The following is a 21,454-nucleotide window of genomic DNA, read 5'->3' on the forward strand; positions in this document are numbered from 1 at the left end:
TCAATGTCAAGAAGACAGCGGACCTTGTGCAGCTCGTGCTTGCAGGCTCCCGTGAATGTTTTGCATCAGGCCGGAAGGGAAGATTTGCTCGTCCCAGCATCCGTGAATTTTGACTTAATTAATCTTCACAGAAAATGTAGGCATGTTAACTTTGATTTAATTTAAATAAAAGAAAACTGGTCCAGGAATGGAAAATTGGCATTCTATATTAGAAAATAATCTGCCCAATTTAGAGAATAGAGTATGTTTTAGAATCACAGATCTGGAAAAAGGCCACTGAGAATAATTTTTCCATTTATTGAGTAAATTAGAAGACCAATTTGCAGGGATATTCAGCAAACTCTATGAGGCTCTTGATTGCAAATGATGAAAACCCAACTCAAACTATATTTTGTGAAAAGGGGAATCGACTGGCACAGGTAGGTAGACTTCCGTCAGCTGGCTTCCCTCTCATCCTCACCCCAGGAGGGCGCACGATGGCCCCCAGATGTTCCAGATGCAGGTGGTTTTCAGTATTCCTAGTTGTAGAGAAATAACAGCTGCCTCTCAGGACAAGAGTCCTAGGGATGTTATGATTGGCTCATTCCTGACGTAATCACCTCACCCAGAGAGATGGACTCAGTCCTGTGGCTGACCTAGCCTAGGTCATGGCCACTTCTTTAGCAGGAAGATGGTATTAAACCACCTGTACTATGTGTCTAAGGAGGCTTCTAGAGAATAGTGGGGGGATCACTCCCCAAAGGAAGGGGTGCTGGACAGATCAGAAAAATATATGCTCTCTATAACTAGTCATTTGACAGCTCTAAGTGGAACCTGAGGTATGTGACTCTCAACTCCATGTTTCTTTGTATTGCTTGATTCTTAGTTTCTGTTGCCTGCCTAATCAGTATTTCTAGTCGAGATAAGGTGGATGTGTGTAGGTTTGTAAAAATCAGTGTACACACATTTGTGCTTGGGTTTGGAAGGCTAAGGGTTAACAGAGGAGTAGGCTGATGACTGGAAGGAGCTCTTTGCTAGGAAGTTCACAGATGGATCATAGACCAAAAAATATTGAGAAACGTTGTTCGTCACTAGGGCATGCTTTCTTCTCACTGTGGTTACATGTGAATTACTATAAAATTCAACAGTAGTCTGGGCTTTAAGGTGGTGGCCGATGGACAAACTAAAAATGTGCATTTGGGATAAAGAACCTAATGCCTGGAGTTTTATCTGAACCTTTTGAGTGTAAAGAAAGAAAATCATAAAATAAAACAAAACAAGACAAACAAACACACACTGGTTTGTGTTTTCATGAGAAAAAAGGTGCCTCCTGAGATTCATATCTCTTTTGCTGATAGTCCCAAATGGAATAAGGAAATTTAGCAAGTGAAATTTAAACAAATGAAAACTTTTTTAGTATTCTGGAAACTTGCAAACCTCAAAACATTTCTGTTATTGTTTTTTCAGTTTTTATTCAATCAGGTCCACTTAAATGTCCTCATACTTCAATTGAGTAAAACTGGAAGAACAAAGACCACGGTGGCAATATTTCCGTTATAAGGTATTAAAAAGTTAATACATGAACAGGTTCCATTTGAGCATGGCATCATCACAATCTGTGTGAAGGAAGAGAAGAAGGAAGACGTTTTGTCTTTTATCAGGTGTCAATAGATTTTCTAGTACATTTCCCTTTGCCCTAAAACAGTGGTCCTCAAACTATAAAGCACATCAGAATCCCTTGGGAGGCATGTTGAAACCCAGATGGCTTGGCCTCATCCCCAGAGTTTCTGATTCAGTAGGTCTGTGGTGGGCTCTATAATTTGCATTTCTAGCAAGTTACCGGCGTGATGCTGATGCTGCTCATCTGGACCACACTTGGAGAACCACTCCTCTAGACAAATCTCAAAACTCAGCTCTGGATGAGTCATCATGATCCATAGTTCCAGCTGAGATGGGGGTTGAGGCTGGCCTGGGGGCATCAGTAGCCAGTTTCCAGGAATGGTGATAGTCTGAATTATGGTACAGGGAAAGTTCCAGAAAAGAAGCTTATGGGTGAACAGAGGACTCCAGCTCACGTGTGGGGTAAAATGGCAGGGTTTGTATCCTCGGGAAGACATTCCAAGCAATAATTAAGCAGGTTGTTAGGGCTCTCACCTGGATTTTAAGGGCAGTTTCTGGGACTAGCTAGGAATTTGAGTACCAATTAGGATAGAAACCTAGTCAAAGAGCCTGGTGCTATGATGGTCATAAGAAAGGCTGAAACCAGAGGCCATGTGAATTCCCAGGCAGCTTACCTGGACTAGGCTGAGGCAATAAGGCTAATTCTAGTCTCATGAAAGAGGGAGGCTGGTGCTGAGCAAATGTGGAGCCAAGACTAACCCAGGATGCAGGCTTAACTCTATCTGAATGTTGCCTGTTCAGTGTCATGGTCAGGATTAGGGCGGGCAGGGCCTATCTGGAAAATTATTTTGTTTCTCAAACTTCTTTTGACATTGACATACACTAAGAAACACAAAATACATTACAGAATAGTACACACACACACACTTTCCCCAAATAATATTTCCCTTACCAGGTACAATGTACCTTATTCTGTTTTGTTCTATTTATTCTATCATATTCCATTATTTTGTGAAAATAACAAAAACCTTTTGCTATCCAATAATTTATTTTATGACCCACTAATGGGCAGAGACCCGCAGACTGAAAATGTTCACTTAGAATTTGCAATGTATGCCATCCATAGCCTTGACTTACAATGGGCCTTCCTAGCCCCCATGCAACAGCTAACACATCAAAACCAGCTGCAGAACACAAAGGCATTTCCAGTTAAGAGGCCAAGCCCTTCCTGCTTCACCCAGACCACACTATTACTTCCTGGAGGCTCACTTCCAGGGTTAGCCTCCTTCATCTCAGAGCTCCGTGGCTTACTGCATTCTATGCCTTGCACAATTTTTGGTTTTGACTTCTTTTGACATTGTGAAAAACCTCAGGGAAGAGGCTTTTTCCTCCAAGCTTGGCTTTGGGAACCCCATCCATTAGGCTGACCCTCCCTTCTGCACCGTTGAGGTTGGACCAAGACAGAAAGCAAAGCTTATCTTGCTTTCTCCTTTGTTTAAGTTCTCTTCTTCTAGTTAAATGTTTGGCTAACAATTTCTTAAAAGTCCCTATTTATGTTAGAAATAATAACTACGTAAGTTACAATAACTGCTGATAAGTTCCAGTTGAAAAACAAAACCACACTAGTGTGAAAACTGAAACCATGGTACTATTCGATAAGGAAGCAGTTCCAATATCTGTAGCAACCACAGTGTGGACAAGAGGGATATTAACCAATCAGTCTACCAACCAAACAAAATTCCCAACAACCCAAGTGTTTGAAGAAGCAAGCCGTAGTTAAAGCCATATGCAAACATAACCAGAAAGATGGCATGGTAATAAAGCGACATTTAAAAAGGACAACCTGTGTGTGTCTATCACAGTAATAAAACAATGATAAAATAACTATTTTCAGGTCACCAAATCAATCTCTGCCCAAAGATATATTCCAACATTTTAATGCTTTAAAGACTATTGTCACTTGTAAATTGTTATAGTCACTATGGGACACAGTATGGAGGTTTGTGAAAAAATTGAAAATAGAGCTGCCATATGATCCAGCAATCCCACTTCTGGGTATAAATCCAAAGGAAATGAAATCACTGTCTCAAAGAGAAGTCTCTACACCCGTGTTCTTTGTAACATTATTCACAATAGCCAAGACACGAAGGCAATCTAAGTTGGTCTATAGGTGAATGCATAAAGAAAATGTGATCTATGCATATGGAATATTATTCAGCCATAAATAGACGGAAATCCTGTCATTTATGAAAACATGGGTGGGCCTTGAAGATGTTGTGCTAACTGAAATAAGTCAGACAGAGAAAGACAAATGCCATATGATCCCACTTACATGTGGAATCAAAAAAAAAAAAAAAAAAGCCAAGCCAAACTCGTAGAAACAGAGAATGGCACAGGTGGTTACCACAGGCTGGAGGTTAGAGGAAATGGGGAGATGTTGGATAAATGGTACAAACTTCCAGTTATAAGATGAATAAGTTCTAGGGATTTACTATCCAGCATGGTAATGACAATTAACAATACTGTATCATGCACTTAAAAGTTGCTAAAATAGTAGATCTTACATTTTCTACCACACACACAAAAATTAATTGCGTGAGATGATAAGATGTTGGCTAAACCTTACTGTGGTGATCATTTCATAATATATACATGTATCAAATGATCAGGTAATACACCTTAATCATGTGTCATTTATACTTCAATAAAGCTGAAAAAAAACTATAGTCACAATGGCCAAGAAATGTCATAGAAGGTATGCTTCATTTCTCACCAGTGTTCAATTTTCAATCCAAGATGGTACTTTCTTGCATAGGATAATTTACCTCTTTAAATAGCTGTTTTTAAGAAATCAAAATGCATAAGGCTCACCCCAGGAAATGCAGATTCCAATTTCTAATGCTGCGTTAGAGATTCTGACCCACTACCTCTGGGGAAAATGAATCTGGGGTGGGGAAAATGAATCTGCATTTTTAACACTACTGTTTCTTCCCTTGTGCCTCTCCTTTCCCACCACGGCTGCAAGTGATTTTGATACACAGGTGAGTCACAAAGGCCACATTTGGAAAACATTATCAGGGGATAAAACAGTTTATTTCAAGGGCTCACTGAGCCTCTTCCATAGATGCATATTTCGGTGAGCTGACATTTGATGGAAGGATGAAGTTGTTTTTCATATTTCTTCTCTCACTTGATGAATGGTCAATTTCTAGAACTTCCCATGTGACTGTTCTCAAACTCTGGCAGGCTGGCTTGGCGTGAGACCTCTCAGTTCCAAAGGCAACACAGGCTGTGAGAATACAAGGATGGGCAGGGGAGGTAGAGAGGTGCAGCTGGTGTCCTGACTACTTCTAGAACAGTGTGTGAGTCAGCACCTGCCCTCGTGTGCAGTCATGATGCCCACCTCCTCCCCCACAAACATTATTTATCCTTAGGAAGTTCCAGAAAACTTCACGACTCAAACTCCGAGATCACAAGTAGAAAGCAAATTTTACTTCGTGAAATCAAAGACAAATACAAAAATAAAATGAAATACTAGGTCATTTCCAGACAGATGTACCAAAAAGAGGATCTGGAACAACACCATGATCTTAAAAAAAGAAAATACAGTTGTAAAACATACCTAAGGAGGGAAATGTGGTTTTTAAGAACTTGTTGGCTCATAGTCTGGCTTAGTTTCAGAGACCTAGAACTTACCATCCCCAAAAAGTCATTTATGCCTCTTTGGCTGAGTTTCTTACCTGTGAAATGGGACACAACGGCTATTTGCTTCTTAAATGATGCACAGGAATATCATGCGAAACTATTAGGCAAATCTGTGTTTTTTGAAACAATATTCTTGTGATTTTCTTGTGCAAATGAAAGAATTTAGCTGATTAGTGCCTTCAGTCAGAGAGAGAGAAACTTTTTTGGGCATGCCATTATAAATGACAATAAATATCAGCTCCTTATTGAAAAATAAATAAATAAAAAGAATTTCTCTTAAATAAAGAATCAAGTCCTCTGCAGATTGAAGTGACTTATTCTCAGACAATTCACCTAGAGACATTTTCTCCAATTACTAAAGGTCTGGCGAAGAAGAATCTTGAATGACATATTTAACAGAAGATAACTTGGAAGGTCCTCTTAGTTCCTCTTTGGGATCCAACAAGGGGACAAAGTTAGAAACTGGGAAACATTTGGCTGGCTCCTCATCAGAAAAAGAGATATTTAATCCCATCTAGTATTACATGCAGCTTCGCTCAAAATAAAGCAGCTGCTTGGGAACTGATTTCAGCCTGTTCTGTTTAAGCAGATCCATTTTTTTTTGTGTGTGTCTTCTTCAGCTGAATCTGACTTGTCAGGCTGAAAACATATGTGTGTGCCATTCCAGAGAGAATGCACATTTATTTTCCTCCCATTTAATGTTTGAACATGATCACAGTCACCAGATGGGTCAGAAAAACAATGACAGCATGGTATAAATCTTCAGAGGGTTTATCAATCTGATTGAATTGAGAAGATAAAGTGGATTTTGCTAGAAATCCAATAAACTCTCTTCACCACAAAGAATAATAAGGGTTTGTGCCAATTTTCTCCTCTATTACCACCTCTGCCATTTTGCTTTTTATTCTCTTTCTGTTTCACTTCCTTCATATTATGAAGCTCATTTTACTCTCTAAAGATGTTCGGTGAACCTCAGTTCTTCTGGACTAATTAATCAAAGAAATTGGAGACAGCATATTGGCAATGGAAACAGCACAGGGCTTAGAACTGGACACACAGGAGTTTGAAAACAGCTCTTCCTCTACCCCACTGTGTGGTCCTCGAGGTTCAGTGTCCTTGTGTAAAAAAAAAAAAAAAAATGAGGCTAACCTTTCCAGTGGTTGTGAGTTCTGGAGATTATGGATGTGAGGCATGTAGCGTGATTTCTGGCCCTGTCAAGGGTGACTATTGCTATCTTGGGCACCCGAGGTTAGATTTGTTAGCCAGAAGTTCATTCTCATTAAGGAGGCAGAAATTGTTACCAAGGGGGGAGGAACATTCTTTACCAAAGATCTTTAATAGTACCATAGGATATAACCTGTATCCTCTGATTTTGCGGTGGTTCTGACTGTGAGAAGCCGTCCAGGTCAGTGATTTTTTTTCGAAGCATTGAAATGTTCAATTTGCTATTGTGCGCTAATCAGGAAATTGCAGGTCATATTTCTACATGCAGCGATGGGCAAAATCAAAACGCCAGTACCCTATTCCACTCAGATGTGATGCTTCGGATATCTGCATTTAAAAATATAAGTGGTGAAGTTCTGCTGGAACTTACTAGAGTTCCTGGTGATCTTACTTCCCACTGTAATTAGCACATGCAAATTTGCAAAATTTACCTACTGAAGACATATGAGATTAAAATACCTTCATTTTGGCTAATGAACTTAATAGTTGGTAAGATAAAAGACAAAAGATTTCACTTAGATCACGGTTCTTTATGGCTGCTTTCACGGGGAAAAGTAGACACCATTCTTTTTTTTTTTAATTTTATTATGTTATGTTAATCACCATACATTACATCATTAGTTTTGTTTTTTTTTTAAAGACTTTATTTATTATCTGACAGAGAGAGAATGAGAGAGAGAGAGCACATGAGAGGGGGGAGGGTCAGAGGGAGAAGCAGACTCCCCGCCGAGCAGGGAGCCCGATGCGGGACTCGATCCCAGGACTCCGGGATCATGACCCGAGCCGAAGGCAGTCGCTCAACCGACTGAGCCACCCAGGAGCCCTACATCATTAGTTTTTGATGTAGTGTTCCATGATTCATTGTTTGTGCATAACACCCAGTGCTCCATTCAGTACGTGTTCTCTTTAATACCCATCACCAGGCTAACCCAGCCTCCCACCCCCCTCCCCTCTAGAACTCTCAGTTTGTTTCTCAGAGTCCATAGTCTCTCATGGTTCGTCTCCCCCTCCGATTCCCCCCCCCTTCATTTTTCCCTTCCCACTATCTTCTTCTTTTTTTTTTTTTTAACATATAATGTATTATTTGTTTCAGAGGTACAGAGTAGACACCATTCTTAAAATGACTTAGAAAACAAGAGAGGGAGATTTTTAAATTCAATAACTTTGTTTGTTTTATGACCACATTTTAAGACTTCATACTTAAGGGAAAAAAAAAGAACCTCTTTGAAGAGGGGCAGTTTGAATTGAGCCACGTGAGGAAGCCCAGCATGCAAAGGTTGGACAAGAACATTCCAGCAGAGTACTCATGATATCCTCAAGTGGGAATGGATTGGTGGTTGAAGAACAGTAAGAAGGATAAGCTGGGACAGTGGATGGAGAATGGATGGGATGACACAGGTCTGAGGAGTCAAAACCACAGATGTTGCTTTGGCTGCACTAGTTTAACCCTAGCGATGGTCTTTAGAATTGGATATGAATCAGCCATGTGATTAGTGGAAGGATGGGAGGTAAGTTCACCCTCATAAAGATCAAATTACTGAAGATCCTGTGCAAAGAGAAACCTAAGCTATGGAGAAAACGGAATGTAACTCTGAAATGTCATTTAGACCTGCCACTTTTCCTTCTTCCTACAACTCCAGATGCTCCTTTTGGGTGCCTCTTCTTCACCTCGCTTCCCTGGAGCATACCTAGAGAGAGCCTGGTGTTTTCTTTTTCTCTTTGCCTGCTGGGCTTTGTTCTTGAAATCTTCACCAGTTCCTGGCACCTAGCAAAAGGCTGGCACAGAGCTGGTGGTCACAAAATGTTTTTTAAATGAATGAGAGAATGAACGAAGGCATGCTGAGGCCCCTAGATCTCCACTTCTGGTCCATCTCATTCCAGACTGTGATTTGGGGGTTGGGGGACCTTGGATTGAAGATATGCATCAGCAGTGCCTTGGTTCTGATGTGAGCTTCTATTCATGCATGGCAGAGTTTTCTTCTTCCACTCTCAGTTTGGTAAATGGCTGTTCATTCTGTTGTGCCTAAAGTCTTACCTTGTTAACCTAGCCACACTTCCAGGCTATTGAGGACAGATGCCCACCTGCTTACCAGCGTCTTACCAGCTCCCTGTCCTGACTGTATTCCATCCTCTTCCTGCTCCCTTGAGCCCAGGCTTGTGATGAAGCTTTGGCCATTTTCCTGAAAACTATTGCCTTCTCCCAGGTCCCTGTTTCTGAGCCTTCTGGCCCAGCAGGTCAATCCATCATTCCTTCTTGGACCTGCCCAGTGACAGCTGGTTGCTAGCATTCCTATTTGCCGCCAATCACTGTTTGCTTTAACCATATACTACTTAACCGTAAGCCACCACAAACCTTAACCACACCTCGATTAATGTGCCAACTCAAGGAACATAGCCAATTGGACTTACAGGCACCTTCAACTATCCAATCACAGCTATCATTCTTCAATCTGGCCAAGTCATAGGAGACAACTAATATCATCAAACAAAACACAGAGGGGAGAAAATAAAATATCCTACTGGTGTAAAGAAAAGCAGCAGGCACTGGTCACATGACTCCAGAAGGTCACATGGTTATAAGGTATATTGCACAGAGAGAGAGAGAGAGAACAAATAACCTGACACATTTATCTATGAATACTTCCATTTTTCAGTTGTTTACTCTCTTCATCTTCTAGGAGAAAACTTAAGCTCTGCCACACTGCCATAAATCAACAAACGTTAAACCCTTACGGAGGAGTTGGATATATGCTAGGAACCAGGGATACCAGTTTCCATCCATTCACTTATTTAACCAATAGAACTGAACCCCTACCATGTGCCAGGCATTGTTCTGGCTCCAAACCCATCCTCGAACATCTTTGACCAAGATGAATTTCGGAGGTTCCCTCTCTTCTAGGGACTTGCAAAGAATGACAGATAAATTCCTTGGTGGCCCTTTTTACCCACGATATGATTCAAATCCAAACAACTCTAAACTAAAAAATGAGTATAAGGAAGTCCAACAAGGTACTGATTTTTTTCCTGTGATGATAATTTCAATAATTTGTTAAAATAAATATTAAGTATCAAAATATATATTTTTTAAAGATTTTATTTATTTATTTGATAGAGAGAGTGAGGGAGCACAAGCAGGGGGAACAGTAGAGGGAGAGGGAGAAGCAGGCTCCCCGCCAAGCAGGGAGCCCGATACGGTGCTCGATCCCAGGACCCTGGGATCATGACCTGAGCCGAAGGCAGACGCTCAACCATCTGAGCCACCCAGGCCCCAATATCAAAATATTTTTATTTTTCATTTTTGTTGTGGCTGTTGACTCTTTTGCTAAGGGCCCATACATATTTCCTGGTTGGTAATCCAGCACTGCTCCTGGTTAACGGGAGTAATAGACAGGTAAACAGATTTGAATAAATAATTGTGAATATAAAGAGACACACCCTATAATAGAAGCATATCCAGACTAACAGGGATGTAAACACAGTTCTGTGTGAACATAGCACTCCCTGCCCCTCCCTCCTTTTTTTTTTTTTTTTTTTTTTTTGCCTTTACATTCATACTCAGGGGAAATTATTTCCAGATTCAGGACAAAATGGAATGTATGAATGTAAATCACAGCTCTCACAAAAAATAAGGTAACATATGGTGATTTAGGTCTTTGTGTGAGATGAAGGAACGAACTCAGAAATATCCGCCTGTACTTTTGAAGCTTTGTAGGTCTTGTTATTGCAACCCTAAGGTGTGAATTGTGTGCACTGTGTCTGAAATTAAAGTTTAGGATAGCCGCTAGCTCAAAAGCTTCATATGCTGCTTTTTTCTTCTTCGCTAAGTTTTAGCTTACACAACTTGTTCAAAGGATAGCATCAAAGGCTCATTTTATCAGTTAGTTTAGGGTAATAGACTGGGGCCGAACTCTAGTCAGTAAAGGGAAACTTTTCAGACTTGGAGTTAAAGTTCAATCTGTTATTCTTGGCAAATGGCCCAAGAGGGAAACAGAATTCATGGAGGAGGCTCGTTGGCTGGACAGCTATCTGATCCAACAGTTGCTATGAACAGATCACAGAATGGAATCATCAAATGAATGTTCACGCACTACTGACAGCATGGAAATATTTCCTTTTCCTTGCATATCTGTTTCTTGAAATGCTGTTCTTAGTGCTCCTTCAATATAGCAAAATCTCAGTCACTGTGAGTGAAAGAATAAATGTCTCCATGTGGACTCAATTCTTGTGTTCATTAGATTACAGCAATCAGGAATGTATTTCCCTTGGGACTCATGTTTCTGCTTCATGTTAAAGGTGATTACTTGATATTCAGATCAGATTGGTAATGATTTCCTCCTCTCTGAGGTCCAAAGACAAGAAAGAATTCATGTCTGGTGCCACTTGTGAAATGATTGAGACCAGTGGTCAGCGGAGGCAGTGCCAGGATGCTCTTTCTGGGTCTAATTAGTAGTCTTCCCTGCTCTTGTCTTAGGACCAACATGAAGGAGGGGTCACAGGAGTAGAAAGAGAGGGAGAGAGAGGCAAGAAATTGAGTAATGAGGGCCCAGGACAATGAATGGGCATGCTCCTACTTGATCACACATGGGCACTGCCTGTGGCTGCTGAAAGGAAGTCATTGCTGGACCCAACCCCACTGCTCCTGAGTGCAGGCCATGCCCCCTTTGCTGTTCCAGTGGAGCCTGACCAGCCTGTGTTGTACGTGAAAGGTGTACAGAGAATGGAGGCTGGTCTGTGTCTAGCGATCGATACCACCTGTAAGTCTGTGGCCTCCCCTTGTCCAGTCACTTTTCTGGGCTCCACTGACCTCTTTCTGCTTTGTGTCTCACTCTGCCAAACCCAGAGAAGCATTCTGGTGTCTGGTAGAAGTTTTGCCCTTCCCCTGCCACCCCGTTGGCAAACATGTACGTTTTTCCTAATCTATTATTTAGGCACAGTCATCATTTCAAAAGTATTATCTCACTAGTATCACTTTCCTCATCATCCCATAGGGCTCACAGGGGAGGATGGAGAGTGGAAGTGTCAGTGCAAATGCAAACATGTGACAAGATGATAAACCTATTCAGAGGTAAGATATTTAAAAAATATATAAATGGGGGGGCACCTGGGTGGCTCAGTCAGTTGAGTGTGTGACTCTTGATTTTGGCTCAGGTCATGGTCTCAGGGTTGTGGGATTGAGTCCACTGTAGGGCTCCATGCTCAGCCGGAAGTCTGCTTCTCTCCCTCTCCCCCTGCCCCTCCCCCTGCTCATGTGTGCATGCTATCTCTCTCTCTCTCTCTCTCTAATAAATACACAAATAAATAAATCTTTAAAAATATACATATAAATGGAAAGGTAACGAATATGATTGAAATCCAATTGCTCAAACATATGATGATAATAATAGCGAACACCCACAGAGTGATTCCAAGCATTCTTTGAGGGTTCTGCTTGTAGGAACTCACTTAATCTTCACAATAACTCGGTGAACTTGGTGCAGTTATTGTCTCCATTTTAACAGATGGGGAAATTGAGGTGCAGAGATGTGAAGTATTTAGTCACACGATTGGTAATCCAGACCTGGATCAGGGTCTGTGTACTTCACCAGGGCAACACATGAATATAACATACTAGTTGAAGCAAGAGGACATTCTGCAAATAGGAAAACCACATGGATTTGGATTCAGAGGGCTCTACTGCTGGACAAGTCACTCAACTAATCTGAGTCTCAGTGTCCTCAGTAGAACACAGAGATAATGTGCCTGCTTCACAAAGCTTTGTATTGAGGAGGACTTTCATGGGAAGGCACCTAGCTCTAGGCCTGGGGCAGAATGAGCATACAATAGTGTTTTCTTTTTCCCTCCTATATCCATCCAAGTTCTCATCTGTCAGACTCAGTCTTTAGGTATATTGCTGGACAGTGGAGACAATATTATTAGTGTCTACTCCAAGCGGAATTTTTTTTTTTTAAAGATTTTATTTATTTATTTGAGAGAGAGAGAATGAGAGACAGAGAGCACGAGAGGGAAGAGGGCAGGGGGGAAGCAGACCCCCTGCTGAGCAGGGAGCCCTATGTGGGACTCGATCCCGGGACTCCAGGATCATGACCTGAGCCGAAGGCGGTGGCTTAACCAACTGAGCCACCCAGGCGCCCCCCAAGCGGAATTTTTAATTTATTTAAAATATTGAGTGTTGTGGCTTATACAAAAATGGCTCCCCAAAGATGTCCATGATGTAACCCCCAGAATCAGTGACCTTATTTATTAGCATTGTATGGCAAAAGAGACTTTGCAGATGGAAGAAAGGTTGCTAATCTTTAAGTAGGGAGATTGTCCTGAATTATTCTGGTTGGCCCAATATAATCACATGGGCCCTTAAATGTGGAAGAGGAAGGCAGAAGAGTGAAGGAGAAATGCAGTAGAAGAGGAAGCAGGAGAGATTCAAAGTGTGAGAGGGACCCCACTGACCACTCTTGGCTTTGAAGATGAAGGGGGTCATGAACCAGGGAATGCAGAAGGCTTCTAGAGGCTAGGGATGGCCCAGTGCCCATAGCCAGCAAATGAGCAGGGGCTTCCGTCTTCCAATCACAAGGCACTGAGTTTGGCCAGCACCAGGAGTGAACTTGGAAGTGGCTTCATCCAAACAGCCTCCTGAAGGGAAGGCAGTGCTGCAGACACCTTGATTTCTGCCTCTGAGATTCAATGCTGAGGGCTCCTGCTGAGCCGTGATGTTCCCGGACCTTGGACCTGCAGAACTGTGAGATAATAAACGTGGTTTTCAACTGCTAACTTTGTGGGAATTTGTTACCATGGCAGTAGAGAATCATACAAGTATCCAGTTTGTCCCAAGAACTTGGCGAGGTCCTGGAATACAGCTCTGAGCTGCACAGATTGCTATCTGGGCAATAGGCACACCCAAGTCCAGAGATCGGCAGAGGCCATTTCTTTTTCAATCCTGTTTGCCAATTGTCCCTAAAGCAAGTTGCTTGCTGGTGTGTGCCTCAGTCTGCAGCTGTCAGATAGTCATAACCACACAGGGCTTTTCTCTGGAACTGAGGTGTAAACACTTATGAGCTGTTTTCCATATAGTCCTTGGATGACCTGTGGAAACCCAACTTCCTCCTAACGCGGTCTGTCTCCTCCCCAGATGTTGCTGTGCCCCTGTGTTCCCAGATGTGGTTTGGAAAGATGCTGCCTCCAGCTTAAGGGGGAGTGCTTATTGGATGGGATAATTAGATTAGTTGCCCAAATTAGTTTTTAGGAAATATCCCCATGTGTGTCTTTTTTGACTGTAGCCCCTTTTGTAATTCTTTAGACAATGGTAATTATCAGATGAAGGAAAGAATTAAAATGGAAAGACGACAAAAGTGTTCTCACTGTACTGATCTCAGACAATTTGAGATCATCAGACAATTGGTTGCAACAAACCAAGGTCACATGGAAACAAACGCAATTATCTAAAAATACAAAATACTGTCCTCAGCAAACAAACCTTAAGAACTGAACAAATATTTAGATTTGTCAACATCTGTTGAAAATCTGTGTGAAATGTCTCTAATAAACTGAACAATGCTTGAGAAACACTTGGGCTAAATAACCTGGAAAGAAATTATTCATATTTACTAAGGAATTACATAAACCAAAGCCACGCATGCCGTAATATAACCCTATCTGGAGAATTTACCTCCTGGGATAAGCTTTTCCTGACCATCCTGTCTAATTTATTACACTAGTTAAGTCTCACTTCATCCTATTTATTTTCTTTAGAGTATTTAACACTGTTTGGCATTATCTTCTTAAAGTGGTTTGCTGATTGTCTCTCTCTCTTTCTAGAATGTGAGCTCTATGAGGGCAGGGCCTTGTCATTCAGTTGAGATGCCATTCAGGCATCTGGCAATTAATGTGATTTTCCCCTGGAGACTCCTCAACTTTCTTCTGCCCTAGTATTTTCAAGGAAGTAGAAACTACCCTGAACTCCAGATTGTTTGACTGATGTATTGTCATGAGAGATAAGATAGCTGTAGTTCTGGATACACTGGTGACAGTGGGAGGTACAGTAATCTGACTGGTGCTATATCTCAACCTGTGGTTCAGTGACTTGTTCTTAGTCAATATTTTAATGTGAAGAAGAAAGAGAAAGAGGTGGAGCAGCCGCTCTAGAGAATTATGTGGAGGCAAAAAAGCAGACTTGCAAGAACAATCTTAATACAAGAGGAAGAAAATCAAGAATTAATCATTAGTCCTGCTCTTGGACCAACCCATTGGGCACATTGTGAAGTTATAGGTATTTATTAGTGAGGACATTTTTGTTAGATCATAGATAGGAACAGAAGAACTTATTCGGAAGGCCAGGTCTTGATAATCTCAAAAATCTCATAGAAAAGAGAAAAGCAAAGAGACATTATAGGAACAGACATTTAGATATACATCTAAAGGTATGTCCTAAACTGCATGCTTCAGTTCTACAGGAAGGTCTTGGCAAACTCCACAGAACACACCACATGGGCCTTCAGCAAATGTCCAAAATTACTTCATGTAGATGCATGTGTGACTAAAGGGAAAGGCTGAGATTTCAGAGGGCTGGCTAAATACCTGGCAAGTGTTGGAAATCTGGGCCCAGGAAGACAGGTGATTCTTTTACCCTATTTGGATCACACAACCTTAGTGAGGGGGAAAAACGTGAATCTAGTACATTAAGAATCAAAATATCAAGACTGATTCAACACTGAGCTAGTAAATAGCTGACCTAAAATCCTCTGATTGACTACAGATAATAGGAGATAAATGACTCTAGCTTCAAAGGAAGGAAGCACAAAGTGGGGGTCGCTGTGGAAAATGTGCCCTCTACCTATCAGATCCCAGGCTTAGTCAACAGGCTGGCAGATGAAGGACAGGCACTGTGAGAGAGTTGTGCCAAGGCAGACAGTCTGACCAAGTCTAGCAACAGATCATAAGAGGAAATGTTGGGGGGGCGGGTGGGTTGAGTAACTGGGAGTTGGTGATAAACAAATTGCAGAGGTGCGGAGAAACAGGTGGTCTCAGGAAGGTAGGGTACAGCTCTCCAGAAGTGAGAACTGTGGCTCAAACAAAGCAAAGAGTCCTTGTTTAAAAGGCTTGGAGTAGGGGGTAAGACATAAAGAACAAATGTCACATGTAGGAGAATTGGATAAATGAGATTTCTAGATCTCAAGCACAAGGATGAGATGATGTTGGGCTGGCAGGGATCTCCTGTGGCTGAGTCTTGGTTCTGTACTCTTTTAACTTTAGGGTGAAGGTCAGTCTGCTGTGGACAGCTTGAAATCACAGATCTGGAGATCTGAGGGCCATGTGGATAAATAGGATGTAGAAACTCATTATAGGTCTTTATTCCTCAAATTTCTGTTCTTGGCTGTTCTCTCTTCACTCTTCTTGGATGTTTTTCCTCCTGATTTCAGCTTCCAGCTACAAACTGAAACTTTCCTCAGCCCTTTCTCTCAATTACCTATCATCTATCTATCTGTCTATCTATCTATCTATCTATCTATCTATCTATCTATCTATCTATCATCTATCATCTATCTATCATCTATCATCTATCTATATCTATCATCTATCTATCATCTATCTATCTATCACATGTTAAAAATTGCCCTCAAATGCCCCTGGGACATTTTTGGCCATAACAGCATGGGACATAACAATGTAACCCCAGGAGATTAGGAAACTATCTTGAAAGACTACCTTATTGGAAATTAATGATTCATGTGATAGCATTACTCATTCATTCATTCATTCATTCATTCATTCATTCATTCATTCATCTGTCCATTCAAAACATATTTACTTAATTAAATCCCTGCTTTCATGGAACTTACAGTCTAGAACTCAGTTTCATTTCTAGTCCTGAGTCTTACAGACATTTCAGATTTAGTGTGTTCATGTCACATTCATGAGAAAATATGTTATTTGTTGTGTCGTATGGTTGGTCTGAAATGCTGCATATTTTGATGGCTTTATATTAACAAACAACTTTGACGTGAGAAAGTAGCTTGGTAAAGATCTTCAGCAGTTTCTAGGACTCTTTCAAGCCAAACTGCTACACTTCCAAGCAGTCCATAGATTAGGGATGCACAGGTAAAAAGTAACGATAGGAAAATAAGTTAATGTTTCTTATTAGAGATATATGTTTCTTATGGAAAATATAAATAATCAAAAATAATAAAATCACCTATAATCCTACTTAGAGATAATCACTGCTAATTATCCAATGTATTGCTTGCCAGTTTTTATACATATACATAGCTACCTTATACTGTCTCATGTTCTTCTTTTTATATATTATATCACAAATTACCTTTCTATGCTATAGCCTTAGTGGCTATCCATGTCCCATCCTACAGATGTACTGTAATTTATATAATTTATCTCATATTACTTGAATATAGGTTGTCGCCAATATTTTCAGTGTTACAAATGATGCTACAACAAACATCTCATAATGTTATTTTTGTGTCCATTTCTTTTAGGACAAATACTCAGAAGAATTTGTGGCTCAAAAGATATGCAAAACTTTCAGTGCTTTTGTTATATGTATATCATCAAATTTCACTCCAGAAAGCTTTTATGCCCACATTTACAGTGAACAGTTATGATCAATTCCTTAATTATGCTATGAACCTGACTCTACAAACTCTCCTGATAAGTGAATGCAATTGAATTGACTGTTAAAACTTCTGCTTTCCTTTCTTTGCATTGTACCCTTTTCCTGGCAAATAAAGTATTTCATATTCAGACCAAATACCTGAAATTCTGGTGGTGAGGTCCTATTAGACCATGTGTAATGGTGTATTAGATAAAACTATTTTCAAAAATTTACTTAAATATGTTAAATGTATCAGGTGGCCGGAGTCCTGATGTCAGGTTAACCTCATGTTGATTGCACTTCTGGGTTGTGGTTGGACGTGGAGAGTTTGGGGCTCTTAGGAATGCATGTCTTCATTGCAGTTCTGGCTACAAGAAACTTTGTTTCCTTAGGCATCTAGAGAGAAAACAGATGAAATTGGTGGCTACTCCCCAACCCCTCATTGTTCTTGAGCCATGTTAAAGCTGGAGTTTTTTAAAACTTTGGAAAGTGGGTTATGGCATCTCTTTTCTTTTTTCTTTTTCTTTTTCTTTCTTTTCTTTTCTTTTTTTTTTAATGGCATCTCTTTTCTTAACTTTTGTTTTAAGTTCCTTCTGGCACAGTTTTACATGGTCTTCTTAATTTCTCAAAGACCTCTATCCCCAAAGCAGATCTTTAACTTCTTGCAGTATTTTAACCTGGAAAAATCTCGCTGTTTGTGAGGGAAGTGTAGTGGTTTAAACATGGCCATAGATCCTTTGCTGCTCCTCCCAATAGGAAATATAGTCTGTTTCCCTTCCTCTAGAATTAGGGATAGCTTTATGATCTGCTTTGATCAATGAAAAGTGAAGGAAGTAATGCTGAACAAATTTTAGACCTAGCCCTTAAGAAGTCTAGCAACTTCACCTTTCCTGTCTTGGAGCGCAGCCTCTATGCTGCAAGGAGGCTCAAGATAGGCTGCTGAGTGATGAACTAACAAGCGGAGAGATGCCTTGGCCAATGAGAGGCTCTCCTTGATGTCCCGGCTCCAGGTGTGCTCCCACCTGGACCCTGCTGCCTGAATAACCTCAGTCAGTTATTACTATACTTGTGGAGTAGAATTGCCCCGCTGAACTCATTTGGCCCATAAAATTATGAAAAAAACTTTCTAAAATGTTATTTTAAGCTAGTAAGTTTTGCGGTGGCATGTTATGCACGAATAAACAACTGAAACAAAAATAAACGTACAATTTCAATTCATAGTAATACTGGCTATAAAGAAATAAGTGATAAACATAAGTAGATATCAACACTTACTGGGGAAGTCAGAAAAGTCTTCCTTGGAGGAATGATCCTTGACTTCAATTTTGAGGAATGAATCAGAGTTTCTGGGCAGATGGAGGGAAAGAGTCTTTTCAGTGAAATAAGCCGCCCAAAAGATGAGTTGGAGACTTGAAATAATGGGACATCCTCAAGGGAACTGATAATATTGACGGGTTTAATTGGGTGGTCTAGAAAGCACCTCTGTGTAAAATTAAGAGAAGGAATAATAACAGTAATCTCACACTTTTCTTTATTTTGTATCATTTTATCAGGGGAAAGAACCTGTAGTTGATGCATTTCACCTACTCACATTTTCCAGGGCCAAACATTTTCTCAAGTATTAATGAGACAAAAGGAACTGCTTTTGTTGAAAGGCAGTGTCTGATCCTCATTTACTATTCTAGCTAAATGATTAATTCATTCCAGAAACAAAAACAAAGACACAGCCATATTATAAACATGAATTCCTCAAGAAACCCGTCTATGGACCACCTAGAAGGCTCTCAGGGACCACCAATCAGGATTGGTCTGGGCAAGATTATGACGTGGTTGGAGTTTATCTTGGTGTTCCCAGCCTCCCATCTCTGTGTCTTCAATTCATTGTCTCAGTAGTACCAGGATTTCATCTTCTCTGAGAAAATCTGCTTCCCAGAAAGGATCAGATACACGTGTTCTTACTTAGAAGCATGACCCCAAAAAGAGGGGTATTGCCTCTCCCCCAGAGGGATGTCCATTATACTTGTTAGAAGACAAGGACTTAAGCTAAAGGGATGATTCTGTGATGGTGGACTTTTTTTTTTTTTTCAACAAGGAGGTGCCTGGGTGGCTTAATCAGTTAAGCATCTGACTCTTTGTATTGGCTCAGGTCATGATCTCAGGGTTGTGGGATCGAGCCCCAAGTCGGGCTCTGCACTTGGTGCAGTCTCCGCTTGTCCCTCTTCCTCTGCTCCTCCCCCCACAACTTGTGTGCTTTCTCTCAGATAAATAAATAAATAAATAAATAAATAAATAAATAAATAAATAAAAAGTCTTTTAAAAAATAAGCAATTTAGTGTGAAAGAATTTGGAGTTGGGGTAAGGAAAGAGAACATGTTGCCTTCTCAGTTTTTCTATAATCACATTCTTTTAAGAGACTGCCTATGACTCTCATAATCAATCCATTCAAGAAGTTATCAAAAGAAATAGGCTAGGGTCAGGCTAGGTGCTGTGGAGAATACAATTGTTAAAAATAGTAGCTGACCTCAAGGAGCCATAGCCTAGTAAAAGAGGTAAGAATTGATAATGCATGAGAATAAAGCAAGCCAGAATAAATCGTAGATAAAGACATACACAAAGTACTATATGGGACTGCTCCCCAACACTTGGCAAAAAATAAAATAAAATAAAAAAAAAATCACATGATTATGTCTCGAAGGTGAAAGTCACCAGAGCGGAGTAGTGGTCAAGGCAAGAGAAGGGCATTGTGTGGTCGGTATTTTTAGCCCTATATAGGAAGCATTAGAAAGTAGAAGTTCATGAATTTAAGTTACTTCCTGAGTAACCTAGCTCATGACTGGTGTTCTGGAGCTTAGGGTAAGTGGAGGCATGGAGTGGGAGATGGTGTAGGGGTCATACTTCAATTCCAGAAATAAGGGGAGGCATTGAAGCTCTCTTGTTCATTTGTGGGGTGGAGTGTGTTGTGGGTAAAATATGACATGATATACATTTAAGATGGCTTCTCTGATATTGTGAAGGGTGGGGTTAGAAGGGAAAGAGACTGCAGGCAAGGAGACACATTACAAGGATTTATCTATTCATTCATCCATCTATTCAACAGAAGTTTAATCAGTATCTACTATTTGCCAGGCATTATGAAGAATTTTACAATGACCCACGTAAAAGAAGGTGAGATATGGAGTGAGCTGGAGAGATGGAAGTAGGATTTTAAGGGGATGGGATCATCCTTCTGATATCTTCTCTTTGGTATTTTTCTCAAAAGCAGGGCATGGCCCTTCCCAGTTGGCTCTCTGCATATCGCAACTGGCTGGCTATAAGAAGAAGGGGTGTGGGTAATGATGAAGCTCTGGGAGGGGCCTTTGTTCTCTGGATGGAAGTGGAGATTCTGAATCCAGAGCTTCTTCCCTGAAGTCCAGAAGGAGCAGGAGCTTCTATATGTCTCCATCTCACTCGAGCCTCCTCCCTAATAAGACCCTGTTAATTTTCTCTAAATGTTTTGTTGCCAGGACTATCTTTCTCTGCAGACTTATAGGGACCCAGGGACCAGAGAATTAGATTCAATGCTTCTCTGCAAATTGTAGAGAAAAATGTCTGAATATAAAAATTAACCTCAAAACATCTAAACCACATATTCAAATGGTATCACCTTCTAGCAGCCTTTGGGAATGTTCCCTCTTCAATAGCACTAACTTGGGAATGTGGTCAAAGAATCTGGATGGTGTTGATCAGTGTGGGTGTTCTAACTATAGAGGTGACATGTCACTAGGGAGATGGTGAAGGTGAGCAATGGGGTGGGGGGAGCTGTGGGTTGAAGGGGGGAAATGACAGGATGATATATCCACCCAAAAAACTCCAGGGCAATTGGAATATTACCAGTTTGCATTTATTTCTTTCAAATTTGTTCATTTTCTTTCTTTAGTATCTGATCTCACCTTTCTACCATTTCTTTAAAATGAATAGTATAGTCAAAGTTGCTTTCTCTTTGTAGATTTCTTGATTTTCCTTTACTCACATTAATATCCTGTTTAAAGTACACTATGATCTGTTGTGTTCTTTTGCCTCTGGTGGAATTATCTTTATTTTTGAGCAATGTCTAGTGAATTTAAGTGAGGAGATTTTCCTGGGATCAGTTTAATAAAATAGGGGAAGCCATGTCCTTCATACAAATATTTTATTCCATGGTGCCATTCAGAGAGAATTTTATTACCATGCTCTCAAATTAAGTCTATGGTGTCAGTTGGGAGACAATGTCCTCAGTGACTGAGACTTTATGTGTTTGTAATTATTTATTTATTTATTTATTTATTTATTTATTTATTTATTTATTTATTT

The sequence above is a fragment of the Mirounga leonina genome, unplaced genomic scaffold (genome assembly GCF_011800145.1).
Source record: "Mirounga leonina isolate KUSES-001 unplaced genomic scaffold, KU_Mleo_1.0 Mir_151, whole genome shotgun sequence".
In the NCBI taxonomy this organism is placed as follows: Eukaryota; Metazoa; Chordata; class Mammalia; order Carnivora; family Phocidae; genus Mirounga; species Mirounga leonina.